This window comes from Xenopus tropicalis, chromosome 6 (genome assembly GCF_000004195.4).
Source record: "Xenopus tropicalis strain Nigerian chromosome 6, UCB_Xtro_10.0, whole genome shotgun sequence".
Taxonomy (NCBI): domain Eukaryota; kingdom Metazoa; phylum Chordata; class Amphibia; order Anura; family Pipidae; genus Xenopus; species Xenopus tropicalis.
This window is the reverse complement of record NC_030682.2, coordinates 140,795,307-140,817,772: the sequence shown is the minus strand read 5'-3', so window position 1 is coordinate 140,817,772 and position 22,466 is coordinate 140,795,307. Positions and strand designations below refer to the sequence as shown.

The window sequence follows — 22,466 nt, the reverse complement described above, 5'->3', positions numbered from 1 at the left end:
AGTGACATTACCAGTCATTGTGACATCACCAGCAGCTGCTGCAGTGACATCACGGCTAATGTTTTCCTGGGTCACACACAGGGAAACTAAAGCTGCTTTTTAATCACAATCAGTAGAGCATTTACTGAACGTCTTGTTTTGGATAATGATTTCATTTAATTATTCAATGCTAAAAAAAACTTTATAGCAGTTCATTTATGATAAACTGTTTATATAGCAGAAGATTATTAAACCAATAAAGAGATAGTCCACCTTAAAACCAAAAGACAGCGGGATTCTGCAAAAACTATTTTTTTGGTTTTGGTGGTTTTTAAATATTTACTGGTATCTGGTTGCTAAGGCTGCATTACATAAGGCAGAATGGAACATTAATACAAGAGGGCCTGAGCAAAAACATAAGTTATTATAAATATATATATTTATTTAACTGGGCCCTAACAGTACAGGGGTTCTGCCAGGGTCAGAAACACCTACCAATCAGAAAGCATTCTCATTCAATTAATGAAAATGGTAAATCTAATCATATTAAAAAAGTAAATAATGAAGACCTGTTGTAAATGTAATTCCCATAGGCCCATCTTTATCATAAAAAACTTAATTTAAAGGTGACCTTCCCTAACAATTATACAGTTAATATGAGGATTGTGTTATAACCGGCTGAGTAATTCAGTCAGTAATACTGTGTGGCACAGTCAGATAAAAGGGCACATATCTGGGTAAATGATATCTCTGGGTGACATTTATAAGCTCGCAATTAAAATCACTAAAGGGCTCTTTATCAGTGTTACGATGGGAAATCCCGCCCCCTGCTTAAGGGTAGATCTATAAGAAATTTCATGGGGCAGAGGGGTCCGACAGTTAGTTCTTTACCAACTCCTCACAGGTTCCTCTCCCCCAGTATCTTATTACCCGCCATATTAACGATAATATATGATCATTCATTTAGCCATAGTGCAATTTTCAGAAGCAGTTCACCATGTTTTTTTACCTTGAACACAGCCTTTATTGAGCAATCCCAGTGATACTGTAGCTGCACGCAGCTCTTCAGTTTGTTTTTAGGCAGCTATATGGTTGCTAGGGTGCAATTTAACCTAGCAACCAGTCAGTGGTTTGAAAGAATAACAGAAATATGAACAGAGGAGGGCCTAAATAGAAATGTAAGTAATAAAAAGTAAAAATAAAACTGTAGCCTCACAATAGTTGTTTTGGCTGCTTCCGGCCCTCAGAAGAAGGGCCGGAAGAAAAAGGTAAATAATTCAAAAGCTAGAAAAATTTTTTAAAAAAAAGACTACTTGAAAAGTTTTTAAGAATAGCAATTCTTTTTACATACTAAAAGTTAACCTGATGGTGAACTGTCCCTTTAATGAATGGCATCAGTGCCCGCGGCCAAACTCGGAATTTATCATTTTTTTTTATTAGATACGGCCGCAGTCTCACAAAAGAATGCAAATCATTGTGCTATCGCCTTTATTTTTGATGTCCTAATTTCATTTTTTTTTAAAGGCAATGGAGTCATTTCTGGTTAAAAGAGATAGAAAGGAATCTTTTGAGAAGCGCCGGGTCTCACCGATTTCATAAGCCTGTCAAGCGTGACAGTGTAAAGAGATCTCAATAAGCCCAAGTCAATATTCCCGCAAATGTGTCCGCTCTGGATAAGGCGATTTGCTGCAAGCAAATAGACCATTTTGTTATATTTATCAAAGTATAATTTGCTTTTTTTGCGAATTTTCAAAGCAGAATATTTAATTTTTTTCCTGAAGGTTAGGTGTCGTCAGATAAGGCAACCGGTTCTTGAACCCCCCTATGGTCAAATGGGGATACAACATCATTGTTTGTTTCATCTCAATTATGGACTGACAGTGCTATTGGCTGTTCCTATTAGAATGTTTAATTTGCTCCATTTCTAACTTTAAGTTATAAAGAAATTTATAGACGTATTTAAATCGAGATGTGATAAGCAGTGTCTTTTGTGTTACTTTGCTGCCATTGCTGGATGCCCCATTTGGATTTGGAAGATTTTTAATGCAGGCCTGGAGGAGGGCCCCATACACGGGCGAATAAGGGGCCAACTCAGACTGAAGGGCCTGAATTGGTAGCTTAAACCTGCATATAATGGGCCATCTAGATGCAAGCCTGGACTACTGCTCCTTACTACTGGCCTCCCTAACTCCTTACTTAATCTTCCCAAAGAAATGGTCTAGAAATCCTGCACCAAGTGGTTTGGTCTTCTGTACCACACTGAGGCCATCACAGCCCATTAGCATGGTGCCCCCAAAGATGACCCCAGTAGCCCCCCTTTCTTTATTAACTTATTATATAGGCACCCAAGGGCCCCCCTTTAAAGCTGACCCCTAGGCACAGGGTCCCATGTTGTCAGTTTCTTCATAGGGCCCAGACAGCTCCTTAGATAGACCGGGGGTGGGCTCTGATACAATTGGTTTATGTAGAAGGCAGGGGCATATCGTAATGACATCGGCATTTTTTGCAAGTTTGCTTATCTCTACTCCAGAGCAATGTGTATTATCTCCATGTTACATAGTTACATAGGGTTGAAAAAAGACCATTGTCCATCAAGTTCAACCCATCCGAGTAAACCCAGCACACAACCTATACTAACCAATCTATACACTCACATACATAAACTATATATATGTAGGGCTCCCCAAAATTTGGGTCCCCCTAGGATGGTTGCCCCAGGATAGACCCCAAGGGAGGGTAATACTTTAGTAGTGGGACACCTTGGGCGGTTGGCACTATAAGGGTTAACAGGGAGTTAGCTCCCCTGCAGTTCAGTAGTTAGGCCACAGGGTGCACACAGTATATAAGGCTGTGCAGCCATGTGCCTTCAGGTCTTATGCCTGGGACCCCTCTGGCTAGAGGATAGTGACAGGCTGGGTCTAGTGAGTTAGATGTGTGTTATAGACCATTCTAGGAGTGGTAGACAGGATTATTTAGCTGGGCAGCTTGGCCCCACCAGGAGGCAGATGAGATTAAGATCTCCCAGCACTGATAGCTGGAGTCAGGGATACAAGAGTTAGGAATAGGAGTTTGCCTAATCCGGGGGATAGCCGGGTGATATTTCCGGAGTGAGGTCTCCAAGGGGTGTCCGCTTGGCGGGAGTACCGGGAAGTGCCCTAGAGAGGGGCTTCTAGCGAGAAGTACCGGAGGGAACCCCAAAGGGAGGGTCATTTGGCTGGAGTGTTACCGGTATCCCAGGAGAGAGGGACTCCTGAGGGAAAGAGAAAGTATCCTGACATATCCTGTGTATCCTGTATGCAAAGCTGTCTACCACTCTGCCAATAAACACAACACTTTGTTCAGCATTACATCAGTGTGTGTGTATCTCTCCTGGAGGATCCACCTGCCTGGTAAGCAACTACCCCAGGGAGGGGGCAAGGTGCCAGGAGTGCTGGGAGCCCCCCACAAAGGAGCAGTATACTAAGTCTCAGGAGGGGAGTTATAGTTCAGTCTATCCCTATCCTGGGTGGAGGCACGCCAAAGTACAAAGTAATAGCTGTTCCCCCAAAGTAAGCGGGGCTCAGGACTCCTGAAAGCGCCAAGTACAGTGATATATCAGCAGGTAGTGCCACAATTAAAGATAAAGTGGGCTACATATACAACCAGTAATACTAACTGTAGATATTAGTATCACAATAGCCTTGGATATTCTGCTTGTTCAAGAACTCATCCAGGCCCCTTTTAAAGGCATTAACAGAATCTGCCATTACCACATCACTAGGAAGGGCATTCCCCAACCTCACTGCCCTCACCGTGAAAAACCACCTACGCTGCTTCAAATGGAAGCTCCGTTCCTCTAATCTAAAGGGGTGACCTCTGTGTTTCAAAACACCCTGTCAATGCCATTCAATCTAAATAGAATCAATAGAATATACAATATATCAAAGGGAGGGGAGACTTTGTAGAAATGAGGGGTTTGATTACTTGGTCGTTCTTATACTACTTTATTATAATAGATTTTATTTTGTACATTTAGCTGAAGATCAGCATTTTAACAAATCCACCTCCCCCATTGCATAAAACAATGAAGGCAAAGTTCTTCCTTTTCTTTCCAAGAATAACTGAATTTTCTGTAGGAGTTTGGGGAAAGTTCCTAGAAAGTTTGGGTTCATTAGATCTTCTTTGTCCCCTTCCTCATTACTTTCTCAGTGATAGTGATGAGCACAATATTTTGCCCACAGACTCCAAATGTCACGTAAAGTGGAAAAAGTCTTGGCGAAAAAACGCCCATTTATTGCAAAACGTTCCAAGAATTTTTGCCATTTTATAAATTTTTCAGCACAACGTAATGTGACAGATTCACTCATCACTGCTCAGTCCAATAGCACACACAGAATTACTCATGGGGGCAATCATAGAGCCACTGCCCACCCCAGATGCCCCAGTTAGCACCCGCCCCAGTCCCCTGCATAGGTGACTGATACCCCCGCTTCCCATTCAACTGAATAGGAAACGATCTGGGGCAGCAGTGGCTTTTGGATCACAGGCACAAGTAGCGGCATAGGAAATACTAAGGCGCCATATTCCTTCACTTCCTCAGCATTGTATCAGGAAGGATCATTTCCATTCTTTTCTTCTCTGCTTTGCTCTCTTCTTTCTCTTTTTGTTTTCCTTTTCATTTTGTTTCTTTGCCTTTTTCTTTGAGATTGTGTCAACAAGTGCCCCCGAAACATTGCTGCTATACTTTGAATAAATACGCAGGGGCTAAGCCCCACTTGCATTACGCTCGTTGTGCCGGCCAACTCTTTTCCTTTTCCTTTTCAGCCGCACAACATTCCTCTCTCAGTGATTGCCTTTTCATGCTCAGTTTTCATTTCTGGCTTGTGGCTCCTCAGTGGTCAGTGTTTACTTCAGCCTTAGGGTTTTCTGTGTTTAAATAAATAGCCACAATTTTAGTTAAATCAAAGGATTCTTAAACATAAGGTTTCACTGGTTCAATAAACTGTTGCTCATAATTCAATAATAACCAATGCTGGGCTATTTATCTTATCCTATGTTTAACGGAAATAAATCAATAAAATGTGAGTCTAGTTAAATATAAATATGTAACTGAATAAGAACACAGGACAGTAGCAGTTACACAACTGAAGGAGTTATCATCTATAAATAATATATTCATTATACATTACAACTTTATTATATACAAAGCACTTTAAATCATTGACACCCTCGCAGCTGACACCCCCTTAACCCTCTTTTTAAAGTAGTAATTTTGGGTAATATTTCCCCTATTTCTGGGGGAAAGGGAACTGTATCCTGTGAGTAATTGTACATAACAGACTAGTATGGGGATATGGGGGCAGGCAGGTCATTATCACATATACATTCAATAAAAGCATTTATATTAAACTATGATTTAAAGTCAGACACAGTAATATGTATGATTTTTGGGGAAATATTTACCAGTAATATAGCTGACATCTGCTTTTTGCTGAGATTTCGCACTGCAATTAAAAAGAATAGTTTTACTTAATTGCTAATCGAGACTCATACACAGTAATATGGATACAATAGGATACATGCTAAAGTAATTACATTATAAAGAATGTTTGTACATTTTTTTATACTGATCTAATTATTTGTGTTTAGTTACCTGAATGCACATTTTTGGGTACATTATACCTGCTCTTGTCATGGGGGTCAAGTGAATACAATTGCCCTGTATCATTGCAATGCCCAGGGTAAATGACCCCTTTGTGTAACTATATATATATAGTGACATACAAACTCAGATATGATTTACCGTTAATATAACTCCCATTACATATTCATTATATGATATGGAATAAAAAGGTATTTAAAGTTATTATAAGGCCAAAGATGCTCTGTGCCCCCTACAGATGAATACATACAATTATATCATGTTATGCTGTCTCTCTATATAGGCTATGGGGCAAATCAGGGCAGTGCCTCTGCGTTCTCTATGCCGACTCCCTGCCATTCCCATCCTGCCCCAATATATGTACATGTTACACTGGGAGGGAACATACACTTTCCTTCATACAGAAACCCCACTTTTAACTTACCTAATCTCTTTTCTTTTTCTCTTCTCTGGTACCTGTTAAAGGGGAGATAATAACAAGAAGATAAGACAAATAAAACCCTGTGCTGGTTGAGAATTCCTACTGTATGTACCACAGAAGGTATATGGATAAGCCACTGAGATATCTGTTTGTATCATTCAGTAGAATGAAACCAGTAAAAGCTCATTGTACATTGGTTGGTGGGTGATATTGGTGAAGGGAAAACTTTGTCTCGGTTACTGTATAAACCCAGTACAGAAGTACATTGGGCAATCATATTTATTGCATTACAGCAAGTTGTCTGGTCCTGATTTGAGATGCACTGACAGGCTGCAACAATGATACATAGGATGATAATATTATATATATGCAGCTTATGTCTTTAATTTTGAGATCCATTCAGCCTAAAAGGCTGTAAATGTATATTACACAATATATTCACATGTGCTGATGGGATATATTTATATGCAGAGATATATGGAGGCAACTCTTTTGTTTCAGTTAAATATGGGACGGGACATGTTTATATTGCTGTTAAGAACTCACCAGTCACAATACCATAAGAAAAATAAAGTTTCCAAAACCAGGAGGACACATATAGCGAGGATGGTTACCATCCATTGGATTTTCTGAACTGCAGAAAGAGAGAGAGAGAATATTAGTAAATAAAACCCCAATAAGTCTATTTGCCCAGAAGGACAAGCTTGGGACATAGATGGTGTAAATGGCAGAGCACTTAGCCTGGTTGGATGCTAAATCCCCCCTGAAATAATATGGGGCAACATAACGCTGCCCCCCAGCCTGGGCTACAGCCTTCTCTGGGCACAGAACTAAACACCTCATATAGAAATAACTGACTTACCTGCACTTATGGCCTCAAAAACAGATGCAAAGAACTGAAATAGACCAATTGCAGTTTCAGGTTCTGAATAAAAGAGGGAAAAGGTTTTTTGTTAAAAATCTTTCTTTAATACATCCCCATACACTAACAATGGGAAAATCCAGAGCTGTCACAAATCAAATACACAAAAACAAATTTCTGATATTATCAGTATCAGGTGTTTTGCCACCAATTTGGATTTATGCTGTTTAGTTCTAATTGAGTACAACAAACTGTTTTATTATTTCAGAGAAACAGGAAAACATTTTTTATAAAAAGAATTTGCATTATTTGCTTAGAATGGACTATATGGGAGATGGCCTTTCTGCAATTCGGAGCATTCTGGATATTGGGCGTACAGATAGGAGATCCCACACCTGTAATATATGGCTAATGCCTTCCGCAAAATTGAAAACTTTGCATATACAGGTATAGGACCTGTTATCCAGAATGCTTGGGAGCTGTGGTTTTCCAGATAAGGGATCTATCAGTAGTTTGGATTTCCATACCTTAAGTAAAGAATCATTAAAACATTAAATAAACCCAATAGGATTATTTTTCCTCCAATAAGGATTAATTATATTTTAGTTGAGTACTGTTTTATTATTACAGGGAAGAAGGAAATCATTTTTAAAAATTGAAATAATTTGCTTATAATGGAGTCTATGGGAGATAGCCTTCCAGTAATTCAGAACTTTCTGGATACTGGATTTCCAGATAATGGATCCATAACTTATTACATTTTATAGAAGAATAATCAACACACAGGGCTTCCCAGTGCATATACAAAATAATATCTGGGTAACATTTATGGTGACATCAATAGAAATTACTAAAGCCCCCTTACCTGCTTTTAGAATATTTATAGGAAATGCATTCGCATGGGAAAATAGAAAAAATAAAGTAAAAATTGAGATGATGCTCGGCAACATGTTGCTTCGCTCGCTCTCAACTCACAACTGAACTGGATTTCTGTTGCTCAACAGAAACGGATTCCCCAGCCATTGTGACATCACCAGCAGCTGCTGCAGTGACATTACCAGTCATTGTGACATCACCAGCAGCTGCTGCAGTGACATTACCAGTCATTGTGACATCACCAGCAGCTGCTGCAGTGACATCACGGCTAATGTTTTCCTGGGTCACAGACAGGGAAACTAAAGCTGCTTTTTAATCACAATCAGTAGAGCATTTACTGAACGTCTTGTTTTGGATAATGATTTCATTTAATTATTCAATGCTAAAAAAAACTTTATAGCAGTTCATTTATGATAAACTGTTTATATAGCAGAAGATTATTAAACTAATAAAGAGATAGTCCAGCTTAAAACCAAAAGACAGCGGGATTCTGCAAAAACTATTTTTTTGGTTTTGGTGGTTTTTAAATATTTACTGGTATCTGGTTGCTAAGGCTGCATTACATAAGGCAGAATGGAACATTAATACAAGAGGGCCTGAGCAAAAACATAAGTTATTATAAATATATATATTTATTTAACTGGGCCCTAACAGTACAGGGGTTCTGCCAGGGTCAGAAACACCTACCAATCAGAAAGCATTCTCATTCAATTAATGAAAATGGTAAATCTAATCATATTAAAAAAGTAAATAATGAAGACCTGTTGTAAATGTAATTCCCATAGGCCCATCTTTATCATAAAAAACTTAATTTAAAGGTGACCTTCCCTATCAATTATACAGTTAATATGAGGATTGTGTTATAACCGGCTGAGTAATTCAGTCAGTAATACTGTGTGGCACAGTCAGATAAAAGGGCACATATCTGGGTAAATGATATCTCTGGGTGACATTTATAAGCTCGCAATTAAAATCACTAAAGGGCTCTTTATCAGTGTTACGATGGGAAATCCCGCCCCCTGCTTAAGGGTAGATCTATAAGAAATTTCATGGGGCAGAGGGGTCCGACAGTTAGTTCTTTACCAACTCCTCACAGGTTCCTCTCCCCCAGTATCTTATTACCCGCCATATTAACGATAATATATGATCATTCATTTAGCCATAGTGCAATTTTCAGAAGCAGTTCACCATGTTTTTTTACCTTGAACACAGCCTTTATTGAGCAATCCCAGTGATACTGTAGCTGCACGCAGCTCTTCAGTTTGTTTTTAGGCAGCTATATGGTTGCTAGGGTGCAATTTAACCTAGCAACCAGTCAGTGGTTTGAAAGAATAACAGAAATATGAACAGAGGAGGGCCTAAATAGAAATGTAAGTAATAAAAAGTAAAAATAAAACTGTAGCCTCACAATAGTTGTTTTGGCTGCTTCCGGCCCTCAGAAGAAGGGCCGGAAGAAAAAGGTAAATAATTCAAAAGCTAGAAAAAATTTTTAAAAAAAAGACTACTTGAAAAGTTTCTAAGAATAGCAATTCTTTTTACATACTAAAAGTTAACCTGATGGTGAACTGTCCCTTTAATGAATGGCATCAGTGCCCGCGGCCAAACTGGGAATTTATCATTTTTTTTTATTAGATACGGCCGCAGTCTCACAAAAGAATGCAAATCATTGTGCTATTGCCTTTATTTTTGATGTCCTAATTTCATTTTTTTTAAAGGCAATGGAGTCATTTCTGGTTAAAAGAGATAGAAAGGAATCTTTTGAGAAGCGCCGCGTCTCACCGATTTCATAAGCCTGTCAAGCGTGACAGTGTAAAGAGATCTCAATAAGCCCAAGTCAATATTCCCGCAAATGTGTCCGCTCTGGATAAGGCGATTTGCTGCAAGCAAATAGACCATTTTGTTATATTTATCAAAGTATAATTTGCTTTTTTTGCGAATTTTCAAAGCAGAATATTTAATTTTTTTCCTGAAGGTTAGGTGTCGTCAGATAAGGCAACCGGTTCTTGAACCCCCCTATGGTCAAAAGGGGATACAACATCATTGTTTGTTTCATCTCAATTATGGACTGACAGTGCTATTGGCTGTTCCTATTAGAATGTTTAATTTGCTCCATTTTTAACTTTAAGTTATAAAGAAATTTATAGACGTATTTAAATCGAGATGTGATAAGCAGTGTCTTTTGTGTTACTTTGCTGCCATTGCTGGATGCCCCATTTGGATTTGGAAGATTTTTAATGCAGGCCTGGAGGAGGGCCCCATACACGGGCGAATAAGGGGCCAACTCAGACTGAAGGGCCTGAATTGGTAGCTTAAACCTGCATATAATGGGCCATCTAGATGCAAGCCTGGACTACTGCTCCTTACTACTGGCCTCCCTAACTCCTTACTTAATCTTCCCAAAGAAATGGTCTAGAAATCCTGCACCAAGTGGTTTGGTCTTCTGTACCACACTGAGGCCATCACAGCCCATTAGCATGGTGCCCCCAAAGATGACCCCAGTAGCCCCCCTTTCTTTATTAACTTATTATATAGGCACCCAAGGGCCCCCCTTTAAAGCTGACCCCTAGGCACAGGGTCCCATGTTGTCAGTTTCTTCATAGGGCCCAGACAGCTCCTTAGATAGACCGGGGGTGGGCTCTGATACAATTGGTTTATGTAGAAGGCAGGGGCATATCGTAATGACATCGGCATTTTTTGCAAGTTTGCTTATCTCTACTCCAGAGCAATGTGTATTATCTCCATGTTACATAGTTACATAGTTACATAGGGTTGAAAAAAGACCATTGTCCATCAAGTTCAACCCATCCGAGTAAACCCAGCACACAACCTATACTAACCAATCTATACACTCACATACATAAACTATATATATACAACCAGTAATACTAATTGTAGATATTAGTATCACAATAGCCTTGGATATTCTGCTTGTTCAAAAACTCATCCAGGCCCCTTTTAAAGGCATTAACAGAGTCTGCCATTACCCCATCACTAGGAAGGGCATTCCGCAGCCTCACTGCCCTCACCGTGAAAAACCACCTACGCTGCTTCAAATGGAAGCTCTGTTCCTCTAATCTATAGGGGGGGCCTCTGTGTTTCAAAACACCCTGTCAATGCCATTCAATCTAAATAGAATCAATAGAATATACAATATATCAAAGGGAGGGGAGACTTTGTAGAAATGAGGGGTTTGATTACTTGGTCGTTCTTATACTACTTTATTATAATAGATTTTATTTTGTACATTTAGCTGAAGATCAGCATTTTAACAAATCCACCTCCCCCATTGCATAAAACAATGAAGGCAAAGTTCTTCCTTTTCTTTCCAAGAATAACTGAATTTTCTGTAGGAGTTTGGGGAAAGTTCCTAGAAAGTTTGGGTTCATTAGATCTTCTTTGTCCCCTTCCTCATTACTTTCTCAGTGATAGTGATGAGCACAATATTTTGCCCACAGACTCCAAATGTCACGTAAAGTGGAAAAAGTCTTGGCGAAAAAACGCCCATTTATTGCAAAACGTTCCAAGAATTTTTGCCATTTTATAAATTTTTCAGCACAACGTAATGTGACAGATTCACTCATCACTGCTCAGTCCAATAGCACACACAGAATTACTCATGGGGGCAATCATAGAGCCACTGCCCACCCCAGATGCCCCAGTTAGCACCCGCCCCAGTCCCCTGCATAGGTGACTGATACCCCCGCTTCCCATTCAACTGAATAGGAAACGATCTGGGGCAGCAGTGGCTTTTGGATCACAGGCACAAGTAGCGGCATAGGAAATACTAAGGTGCCATATTCCTTCACTTCCTCAGCATTGTATCAGGAAGGATCATTTCCATTCATTTCTTCTCTGCTTTCCTCTCTTCTTTCTCTTTTTGTTTTGCTTTTCATTTTGTTTCTTTGCCTTTTTCTTTGAGATTGTGTCAACAAGTGCCCCCGAAACATTGCTGCTATACTTTGAATAAATACGCAGGGGCTAAGCCCCGCTTGCATTACGCTCGTTGTGCCGGCCAACTCTTTTCCTTTTCCTTTTCAGCCGCACAACATTCCTCTCTCAGTGATTGCCTTTTCATGCTCAGTTTTCATTTCTGGCTTGTGGCTCCTCAGTGGTCAGTGTTTACTTCAGCCTAAGGGTTTTCTGTGTTTAAATAAATAGCCACAATTTTAGTTAAATCAAAGGATTCTTAAACATAAGGTTTCACTGGTTCAATAAACTGTTGCTCATAATTCAATAATAACCAATGCTGGGCTATTTATCTTATCCTATGTTTAACGGAAATAAATCAATAAAATGTGAGTCTTTAGTTAAATATAAATATGTAACTGAATAAGAACACAGGACAGTAGCAGTTACACAACTGAAGGAGTTATCATCTATAAATAATATATTCATTATACATTACAACTTTATTATATACAAAGCACTTTAAATCATTGACACCCTCGCAGCTGACACCCCCTTAACCCTCTTTTTAAAGTAGTAATTATGGGTAATATTTCCCCTATTTCTGGGGGAAAGGGAACTGTATCCTGTGAGTAATTGTACATAACAGACTAGTATGGGGATATGGGGGCAGGTAGGTCATTATCACATATACATTCAATAAAAGCATTTATATTAAACTATGATTTAAAGTCAGACACAGTAATATGTATGATTTTTGGGGAAATATTTACCAGTAATATAGCTGACATCTGCTTTTTGCTGAGATTTCGCACTGCAATTAAAAAGAATAGTTTTACTTAATTGCTAATCGAGACTCATACACAGTAATATGGATACAATAGGATACACGCTAAAGTAATTACATTATAAAGAATGTTTGTACATTTTTTTATACTGATCTAATTATTTGTGTTTAGTTACCTGAATGCACATTTTTGGGTACATTATACCTGCTCTTGTCATGGGGGTCAAGTGAATACAATTGCCCTGTATCATTGCAATGCCCAGGGTAAATGACCCCTTTGTGTAACTATATATATATAGTGACATACAAACTCAGATATGATTTACCGTTAATATAACTCCTATTACATATTCATTATATGATATGGAATAAAAAGGTATTTAAAGTTATTATAAGGCCAAAGATGCTCTGTGCCCCCTACAGATGAATACATACAATTATATCATGTTATGCTGTCTCTCTATATAGGCTATGGGGCAAATCAGGGCAGTGCCTCTGCGTTCTCTATGCCGACTCCCTGCCATTCCCATCCTGCCCCAATATATGTACATGTTACACTGGGAGGGAACATACACTTTCCTTCATACAGAAACCCCACTTTTAACTTACCTAATCTCTTTTCTTTTTCTCTTCTCTGGTACCTGTTAAAGGGGAGATAATAACAATAAGATAAGACAAATAAAACCCTGTGCTGGCTGAGAATTCCTACTGTATGTACCACAGAAGGTATATGGATAAGCCACTGAGATATCTGTTTGTATCATTCAGTAGAATGAAACCAGTAAAAGCTCATTGTACATTGGTTGGTGGGTGATATTGGTGAAGGGAAAACTTTGTCTCGGTTACTGTATAAACCCAGTACAGAAGTACATTGGGCAATCATATTTATTGCATTACAGCAAGTTGTCTGGTCCTGATTTGAGATGCACTGACAGGCTGCAACAATGATACATAGGATGATAATATTATATATATGCAGCTTATGTCTTTAATTTTGAGATCCATTCAGCCTAAAAGGCTGTAAATGTATATTACACAATATATTCACATGTGCTGATGGGATATATTTATATGCAGAGATATATGGAGGCAACTCTTTTGTTTCAGTTAAATATGGGACGGGACATATTTATATTGCTGTTAAGAACTCACCAGTCACAATACCATAAGAAAAATAAAGTTTCCAAAACCAGGAGGACACATATAGCGAGGATGGTTACCATCCATTGGATTTTCTGAACTGCAGAAAGAGAGAGAGAGAATATTAGTAAATAAAACCCCAATAAGTCTATTTGCCCAGAAGGACAAGCTTGGGACATAGATGGTGTAAATGGCAGAGCACTTAGCCTGGTTGGATGCTAAATCCCCCCTGAAATAATATGGGGCAACATAACGCTGCCCCCCAGCCTGGGCTACAGCCTTCTCTGGGCACAGAACTAAACACCTCATATAGAAATAACTGACTTACCTGCATTTATGGCCTCAAAAACAGATGCAAAGAACTGAAATAGACCAATTGCAGTTTCAGGTTCTGAATAAAAGAGGGAAAAGGTTTTTTGTTAAAAATCTTTCTTTAATACATCCCCATACACCAACAATGGGAAAATCCAGAGCTGTCACAAATCAAATACACAAAAACAAATTTCTGATATTATCAGTATCAGGTGTTTTGCCACCAATTTGGATTTATGCTGTTTAGTTCTAATTGAGTACAACAAACTGTTTTATTATTTCAGAGAAACAGGAAAACATTTTTTACAAAAAGCATTTGCATTATTTGCTTAGAATGGACTATATGGGAGATGGCCTTTCTGCAATTCGGAGCATTCTGGATATTGGGCGTACAGATAGGAGATCCCACACCTGTAATATATGGCTAATGCCTTCCGCAAAATTGAAAACTTTGCATATACAGGTATAGGACCTGTTATCCAGAATGCTTGGGAGCTGTGGTTTTCCAGATAAGGGATCTATCAGTAGTTTGGATTTCCATACCTTAAGTAAAGAATCATTAAAACATTAAATAAACCCAATAGGATTATTTTTCCTCCAATAAGGATTAATTATATTTTAGTTGAGTACTGTTTTATTATTACAGGGAAGAAGGAAATCATTTTTAAAAATTGAAATAATTTGCTTATAATGGAGTCTATGGGAGATAGCCTTCCAGTAATTCAGAACTTTCTGGATACTGGATTTCCAGATAATGGATCCATAACTTATTACATTTTATAGAGGAATAATCAACACACAGGGCTTCCTAGTGCATATACAAAATAATATCTGGGTAACATTTATGGTGACATCAATAGAAATTACTAAAGCCCCCTTACCTGCTTTTAGAATATTTATAGGAAATGCTTTCGCATGGGAAAATAGAAAAAATAAAGTAAAAATTGAGATGATGCTCGGCAACATGTTGCTTCGCTCGCTCTCAACTCACAACTGAACAGGATTTCTGTTGCTCAACAGAAACGGATTCCCCAGCCATTGTGACATCACCAGCAGCTGCTGCAGTGACATTACCAGCCATTGTGACATCACCAGCAGCTGCTGCAGTGACATCACGGCTAATGTATTCCTGGTTCACAGACAGGGAAACTAAAGCTGCTTTTTAATCACAATCAGTAAAGCATTTACTGAACGTCTTGTTTTGGATAATGATTTCATTTAATTATTCAATGCTAAAAAAAACTTTATAGCAGTTCATTTATGATAAACTGTTTATATAGCAGTAGATTATTAAACCAATAAAGAGGTAGTCCAGCTTAAAACCAAAAGACAGCGTGATTCTGCAAAAACTATTTTTTTGGTTTTGGTGGTTTTTAAATATTTACTGGTATCTGGTTGCTAAGGCTGCATTACATAAGGCAGAATGGAACATTAATACAAGAGGGCCTGAGCAAAAACATAAGTTATTATAAATATGTATATTTATTTAACTGTGCCCTAACAGTACAGGGGTTCTGCCAGGGTCAGAAACACCTACCAATCAGAAAGCATTCTCATTCAATTAATGAAAATGCTAAATCTAATCATATTAAAAAATTAAATAATGAAGACCTGTTGTAAATGTAATTCCCATAGGCCCATCTTTATCATAAAAAACTTAATTTAAAGGTGACCTTCCCTATCAATTATACAGTTAATATGAGGATTGTGTTATAACCGGCTGAGTAATTCAGTCAGTAATACTGTGTGGCACAGTCAGATAAAAGGGCACATATCTGGGTAAATGATATCTCTGGGTGACATTTATAAGCTCGCAATTAAAATCACTAAAGGGCTCTTTATCAGTGTTACGACGGGAAATCCCGCCCCCTGCTTAAGGGTAGATCTATAAGAAATTTCATGGGGCAGAGGGGTCCGACAGTTAGTTCTTTACCAGCTCCTCACAGGTTCCTCTCCCCCAGTATCTTACACACACACGCTCCTCTGTACCCCACTGAGTATGTCCCAGGCCAAGGCCAACCCTGGTGTTACCCGCCATATCTTGTATCCCGTGGTGTGTTACCCGCCATATCTTGTATCCCACGGTGTGTTACCCGCCAAGTCTTGTATCCCACGGTGTGTTACCCTCCATATCTTGTATCCCACGGTGTGTTACCCGCCAAGTCTTGTATCCCACGGTGTGTTACCCGCCAAGTCTTTTATCCCACGGTGTGTTACCCGCCATATCTTGTATCCCACTGTGTGTTACCCGCCATGTCTTGTATCCCACTGTGTGTAACCCGCCATATCTTGTATCCCACGGTGTGTTACCCGCCATGTCTTGTATCCCACTGTGTGTTACCCGCCATATCTTGTATTCCACTGTGTGTTACCCGCCATATCTTGTATCCCACGGTGTGTTACCCGCCATGTCTTGTATCCCACTGTGTGTTACCCGCCATATCTTGTATCCCACGGTGTGTTACCCGCCATATCTTGTATCCCACGGTGTGTTACCCGCCATATCTTGTATCCCACGGTGTGTTACCCGCCATATCTTGTATCCCACGGTGTGTTACCCGCCATATCTTGTATCCCACTGTGTGTTACCCGCCATATCTTGTATCCTACGGTGTGTTACCCGCCATATCTTGTATCCCACTGTGTGTTACCCGCCATATCTTGTATCCTACGGTGTGTTACCCGCCATATCTTGTATTCCACTGTACAGAGTCTTTTTTTAAAACTAATTTAAATAAAGCCAAATCCAGCAAGCACGGTTCTAAACAAAAATATGCCTTTTAAGTAAAGGGTAAGTGAACCTGCTTTGTGTCTGGCCAGCCATTTCCTCTAGAGTACATCTAAATTTCCTGCCAATTAGCCAAAGAGGAAACAAAAATCGTTGAGAGTAACAGAAAATACCCTCCCCCATGCAAGGATAAAAAGCAACTACATTATCTGTTCATTTTTGTTTAAAAGGAAGTTCTTTTAAGCTTCACCATATACGCCATATTTGCCATCATATATAAAGAGCATGTTTTCTTTGTCTGCTCGATAAGAGAACTGCACAAAGCAGTAATGTCCTTTAGTCAAAGGGCAGCTACAAATTATTGCTGCAGTTTTATAATAATGCGCTGTGAATCCTCATCCCTTAGAAACAGCCCAAAAGCCATTAATTCTTAAGCAGATGGGTTAAGAGGGCAGCCGGCCGGCTCTACAAGAACTAAAGAGGTAATATCGTATTGGCTGTTTCACTTGCCCTTAGGTTTCTATGTATAGAAGAAACTCCATGTTCTTCTGGGCACTTTGTGTTGCATCTTAACACAAGTCAATGTAACCTCTATTTCAGCTCAATAGCTGCCTTCCCGGACTAGTACCAGTAGAACATGGGTTACACTGTACTCTCTTACCCAGAATGGGCCTTCGCTAAGTGGAAGAGGAAGGTGAGGGTATTGTGCAACTACACCTCTCTTGCTGCTATGCAGAAAAATGAAAACAGAGGGCGCCAGAGGTTCTTGCAATTAACAAAAATAATAAGTGTTTATTGAACATCCACAGGCTTACTCACAATCAGGGTCGGAAAAATCCCGGTGGGCCCCGGCCCTAGTGGCCCAGGCCGACCTTTGCCGGCGCTCCGCCTTCTGACTGTTCCTCCCCTGACACGTTCAATTTATACACGCTCGGGGAGGACGTCAGGTGGGGGCCCTGCGGGGGGGGTAGGGGGGGCCCTGCGGGGGGGTTAGGGGGGGCCCTGCGGGGGGGTTAGGGGGGGCCCTGCTGGGGGGTTATGGGACACGGCTGGCTGGGGCCCTGCACCCCCCAGTCTGACCCTGCTCACAATACAGCTTCAGAGGCCAGTGGTACAGGCAACACATACAGAGTGTAATACAGACTGACACTCCCCTGCGGGCAGACTGGCAGGAATCTCCCTTCACCTCTGCCACACCCTGTAGTGGATCCCTCAGGGAATTCTCTATCCTGATTCCCTATTCACTTGGATCCCTACACTACAGGCAATGTGGCCTGGGAGAGATATCTCCAAAAAACTGCAAATCCTATGCAGGAGCTCAGTGCTGCTCATTCTATCTCAGCCCTAACTGCCTTACACCCCTAGAGTGGTACTATAAAGGGAGCTACACCTGCCACTATCTAATGCCTCATTCATGGGGCCCTGTTCCCTGGGCCTGAGCCCTTACCCTGGGCTTTCAGCACACACCCACCCCGTCCCTGAGGTGGAAGCAAACAGGAAGGTGCCACTCCTTTCCCAGCACTATACCAAAGTCAGGCAGGATGTGGTCACCATTCCGTCTAACCAATAGCACACATGTTACTGAACTCACTTAAATATATTCCCTTCTGCCCAGCAACTAAAGGAACTGAACCTGTAGGGATTTAAAGCCATAGGGCCATTTAACCCTATGGGTCCCTACATCAATTTTCTTTTTCTGTTTGAAATTCCAGATGCTTTTATGGAACCAAAAATGCCGTTTTTATTAAAGGAAAAGTCAAACTCAGTGGGGCAGGGGGGGTATCCCTAGTGATTGCATTTGTTAACATGGAACCCTGGGTCATGTTCCAGGAGATCCCTTAAGCTGTTCCAGGACAGAAGAAGTCTACAAACAATTCAGCCCACCAGTGAATTTGGCTTTGTTCTTTAATTTGCACCACTCAGGCCTCTGATATACTCATTTTCATATCTGAACAGTTATCGCACCTCTTTCTGTCTCTCCTATCAAGTATAGGGTTAATTTACTACAACCTCGAATGCAAGTTCTAGAGCAGGGAATTCCAACCGGAGGCTCGTGGGCCAGATGGGGCCCTCCTAAGGATTTTTAGGGCCCCCAGTCTGTTTAAACACTGCATAGATTTCACTGTGTGACATCATCATTTTAGTTTAATCAGAACCTTAAAAATACTATATGAGAAATAATCGGCCCACTACATGTACAGTAGGACAGCTCTATCGGAGCATTAACGGCTGGATTTTGCACCTATAGCCAGATTGGAAATCCAGTGCAAGTTGGTTTCCAGGTGTCCAGATATTTATATCATCCAACATAATAGATAAAGAGATTCCTACCCAGATCCAAAATCATCTTAGCTCCATCTGCCACATCCGTGGTTTGCTCTGGTCCACCCCCCCATTCCTCCTACACCCCTTTTGTGCTCCTTGTTCAACTGCTTTTAACTGTGACAGTTCGATAATTTTAAATAACATTCCGGTGCTAATTACTGCCAGTGTGTGATGGGGCAGTTGCTACAGGTGATTAGCTGAGAGGGGGGTTAAACCAGAGTGACTGCCAAAAACTAGGTTGATATCCATGTATATATATATATATAATACATGGTAATACTGGCACTCACGTATAATTCTGGAGCCAATGTGCCTGGGTGTCAGTATAGCAGATATCACATAGACCATAAAGATAGATTCCACACTCATAGGACTTAAATAAAAGTGCTAATTTATTGTGACGTGGAACTAACGTTTCGGCTGTGTCCTCAAAGTTTGACAAAGGCTGTGTACACAGCCGAAATGTTAGTTCCACGTCACAAAAAATTACCGCTTTTATTTAAGTCCTGTATATATATATATATATATATACAGTATATATATGTATATGTATATATATGAGCTGTAATGGCTCTTGTGCAGGGGTCTCTTTGCTCATCCCACGTTTGCCCTCTGCCTCCGGCACTAGAATTGCCACTTCTGCAACTGATAATTCAAAAAGCGGGTGACCACTAATTTGGTACTTTTGTTTTACGTTTCGTTTTATTTATTTTTTTTATTTATTTTGTTTGGCCTTACTCATTGTTAGACCCACTTCCCTGCCTTTGCCTCAAGTGCGCCCATAGGCTGGAATAACCTTCATGGGTCTCTGAGTCTATGAAGTCCTGCGTCATGGAGCTAAGCGTTACATTCCCTTATTGTATGTATTTCCATATCCGAGGCTCTGTCCTGGTACGTCACGGCACCATGTCCGGTTATTCACTTTCACTTTTTACTTTATTCTTTATTTTTATTTTTGATGGGCATACTGACACTGAATGTACCCTGTGCCCTGTGGTTTTGTCTCCTTCGTGAGCTGTATTCTTTGCACATCCTTTTGGTATGAAAGCTCCAAATTACGGAAAGCCGTCTCCTATAGACTCCATTTTAATAAAATAATATAGAATTTTAAAACTGATTTCCTTTTTCTCTGTAATAATAAAACAGTACCTTGTAACTGATCCCAACTAAGATATAATTACCCCTTATTGGGGGCAGAACAGCCCTATTGGGTTTATTTAATGGTTAAATGATTCCCTTTTCTCTGTAATAATAAAACAGTACCTGTACTTGATCCCAACTAAGATATAATTACCCCTTATGGGGGGCAGAACAGCCCTATTGGGTTTATTTAATGGTTAAATGATTCCCTTTTCTCTGTAATAATAAAACAGTACCTGTACTTGATCCCAACTAAGATATAAATAATCCTTATTGGATGCAAAACAATCCTATGGGGTTTAATTAATGTTTTATTGATTTTTTAGTAGACTTAAGGTATGGAGATCCAAATTACGGAAAGATCCCTTATCCGGAATACCCTTGGTCCCGAGCATTCTGGATAATGGGTCCTATACCTGTATATATATATATATATATGTATATATATATATATATATATATATATATATATATATAAATACCACACTTACAAGACTTCCAAGGGACAATTTGAGGACTTCCCTTTGGCAACCTATGAGGAAAGGCAACAATCATGCCATGGATTAATTAATTATATATGTTTTCCCTTTATAAACAATTTACAAAGCATTAAAATCTGCTCTTGGAACATTCACAGTTTGTTTGTTATCCTGACAAACTTAAAGTTGAGATGAAACTCCAAAGATGAAGCCCCAAAACGCCAATAACCGTAGCCATCAGGCTTTGCCACTGAGCCTTTCCATCTCTTTATCGGCTTTCATAATGTCCATTCTCCTTTCTGCTACAATATATGTCCGCTGTCTTGTTTTATGAGCAGCAAGTGCAGTTTCACATTAAAATAAACATAGTTCGATGCATTACAAGGCAGAATTAATGCACAGAACATCTCTTTGTCATAATTCATTTCAATACGACTCGTAGCCTAGCGAGATAAGCCAACCAATTACAGAATGTAATATGCTGACGGCATGACGAATCCATTCATGTCTATCTAATGTGTCACATCCGAATGGCAAACAGAGCTGGTGGGGAAGGTACCAGGAATGATTCAATAAAGAGTATGATTAAATAAAACAGAATAGATCATATGCTTGATTCAATCCAATAGCCATTTAGTTTCCAGCCGCATTAATTATCTTAAATTTAAATACTTTCATGCCTTATAGAAATATGTGTCTTTTTCATGGAAATTTATTTTCAGTGCTGGGAATTTGGGGGGAGGGGGGATGGAGGGTTTATCATACCATACGGAAAGAAATTGCCTGATTTAAAACATGGCTTGTGGGTAGTGGGGAATTTGTATTGGCTCAGGGATCACAGGTAGTAATTGTTAGGGTCAGTGCCGGATGCACAAAGAAGCAGGCAGCAGGGGCCAAGGGCACGGACTAGGGGTAAGCGAAAGAGGTTCTAGCCTATTGCCCCCGACATAGGCACATGCCTCTTCTGTCTACCCCTGGTTCTGGCCCTGCTTAGGGTATAATAGGGCAAGGATACCAGACCTGGGTCTGTTTGGTCACCATACCATTAAGGAGTTACGGGAGAGCCTGAGATAGGCCAGAGTGTTAAATCTTGAGTATCTATGCTGGTAGTGATGGATAGTATACTAACCCTTCTGCTATCCTCAGTGGATCCTCTGGCTTCTAATTACCCCAAGCTTAGCTCTTATTCCTAGAGTGTGCTATTACAAGAGCTAGCCCTCACAAGCTGGTCCTACTTTGCTACTACTGAGGCCTCCTGGTAACTTCTGGTAGGACAGAGGAGGGCCATGGAGTAGCCTGGGTTTGGTGACCAAAATGTAGATGGGATTACCAAAGAATATAAAGGGCTCCTATCAGCCTTCTTGTTCAGACACCATGATAGGGAGACAGGGAGCTCTAACAAAGAGGCCTGGAACTCCAGCACCATGAGTAGCCAAACTGCAAGACATCAGAAAGCTTAGTGTTGCTGCTGGTGAAAGTGCCAAAACCTTGCTTGTTATCTCCATCAAGACGGCTTCTAAGTGTCCCTATAAATAAGCACTTAAACCTTTATTTCTTTAATCTTTCTTCTCTTTCTTTCTTTCTTTCTTTCTTCCTTCTCTCTCTCGCTCTCTTTCTTCTTTCTTTCTTATTTTCTTTCTTCTCTCTCTCTCTCTCTCTCTCTTTCTTCTTTCCCTTTCTTTCTTTCTTCTTTCCCTTTCTTTCTTTCTTTCTTTCTTTCTTTCTTCTCTCCCTTTCTTTGTGTTAGTACTTTAGAATAGTCATTCTAACAGTTTATCATGGATCCCCCTATACATCACCCGCTAGCACTGTACTGTCCCTCTGGTTTGGCAGCTGTCAGGGACACAGTGATGTACACTCCTCACCTTGC

General features: G+C 40.0%; 1 long non-coding RNA gene across 1 annotated transcript; it reads right to left on the bottom strand.

Moving 5' to 3' along the window:
- Positions 1–3,946: 3,946 nt before the first annotated feature.
- On the bottom strand, positions 3,947–6,172 carry LOC116411606. Its single transcript, XR_004223241.1, has 3 exons — positions 6,045–6,172; positions 5,422–5,462; positions 3,947–4,884 (listed from the first exon to the last, which is right to left on the bottom strand). It is a non-coding gene; the product is annotated as an uncharacterized LOC116411606 (long non-coding RNA).
- Between the last annotated feature and the right edge of the window lie 16,294 nt (positions 6,173–22,466).